Raw genomic sequence first — 1,892 nt, 5'->3', positions numbered from 1 at the left:
AAAATCATTCACTATTTTGCAATACAAAGTCAATATTTTGCAGAAATTTCTCATTTTTTTGTGATATTTAGTTATTATGTCATCATTATTTTAGTTTTACTTATATTTTACTTATTTTTGCTGCTTACTTATTCAATTGCTGTGTTTTTTTACTGTTTGCTTATGATCTTGCTCTTTGTTTTGTACAGTTTATTTATTATACTGATCTGTGTGTTTCTACTGACAGATACATACTTACATATTGCTTTGTGCTTTTTTCCACTGATGCTTCCTGCTTGCACTAGCTGCTGTGATGTTGCAAATATCCCCACTGTGGGATGAATAAAAGATTATCTTATAATATTTTGAGATACCAAGTCATCATTTTAAGATATTAAGCCATTTCTGATACTAAGTCAATGTTGTGAGATACCAGGTCAACTTTTTTTGTCATACTAAGTCGTTATTGTGAAATACCATTTTGAGATATTAAGTAATCATTTTCAGAGTCATTATTTTGCAATAGTATGTCATTATTTTGATAAACAAAGTCAGTATTTTATGGATGTTTCTCATTATTTTGAGATTCTAAATCATCATTTTTTCATACTACAGTAAGTAAGGAGGTACTAAGTCAATAATTTAAGATACTTAATCATTATTTCGCAATATTAAATTATCTTTTTGTTCGTACGAAATTATTTTATATCAAGTCATTATTTTGAGATATTAAGTCATCACTTGAGATACTGAATCACTATTTTGAAATACTAAATCATCACTTTTGATACAGAGTCATTATTTTGAGATTCCAGGTCTTTTTTCAAACTACGTTATCATTTTCAGATACTTAGTAGTCATTTTGAGATACTCAGTCCTTTGTTTGAGATAGCTTACGAACTCATTATTTCAATAAAGTTTCTCATCATAATGACTTATGGGATCTTTTTTTCATCACATTGGCAGAAATGGGCTTTAATTATTTTGAGCAAAGATGACCACTTCATTATGACATAATATGTAGAATGCACTGTCATGATAAAACTGAGTGGGAAGTAAATAAATGTGTGTGAGTGTGCTACCGCTTTGGTCTGTGAATCAAGCACGGAAATATACTAAAGGCACATTGAAATGTGGCCTACACTGCAGAACATCAAAAGCTGGAGTCATCTGAAGAAGAGACAATAAAAGTTTTTGACATGGGATTGTGGGGCACTGTGCCGGTATTTCACTGTCCTTTACTTTTAAGATTTTCAAAATGTTTCTTATTAACCTGTTCATTCAGAAAGTGCCGTTTAGCATTTTATCCAGGGATAGTTACTGTAGCATTAGTGCTCTGCTCCACCCTTATGTCAATGGTGATAATAAGGACTATTATTTCCACATCCAGATTGATCCAGCCGGGGACTGAGCTAAATACATTTGCTCACAAACCTGTTTGTTTGTTAGAGGGGTTTTTTGGGGAGTTTTTCCTTATCCACTGTGAGGGTCATAAGGACAGAGGGATGTTGTATGCGGTAAAGCCCTGTGAGGCAAATTGTGATTTGTGATATTGGGCTTTATAAATAAAATTGATTGATTGATTGATTGACTGATAGACAAATTCAACAATCAGATTTTCCTTTTAAGGTTTCATATATTACGTTCCCCCTTGCAGGTTCACACTCTGTGGTTGGGTAATACCGATTTTTTTTTTTTTTTTTTTTACGTGTCCCAACCAGACCACAATGACTGAAGTTGTTGTAATGTTGCAGGGCTGTGGGTTTAGACATTGTGGCAGAGATCTGGACATATAATGGCTCTACTGCCTGGACAAAAGTGGATTAGTTGAGAAATGTTTTTGTCTCAGCAGAAATAAAGATGAAAGGAGGGAAGAGTTGAGAGAAAGAAGTGAGAGCAGAGAGACAGAAGTG

The sequence above is a fragment of the Epinephelus fuscoguttatus genome, linkage group LG15 (genome assembly GCF_011397635.1).
Source record: "Epinephelus fuscoguttatus linkage group LG15, E.fuscoguttatus.final_Chr_v1".
Classification (NCBI taxonomy): domain Eukaryota; kingdom Metazoa; phylum Chordata; class Actinopteri; order Perciformes; family Serranidae; genus Epinephelus; species Epinephelus fuscoguttatus.
Note: the sequence above shows the minus strand (reverse complement) of the source record.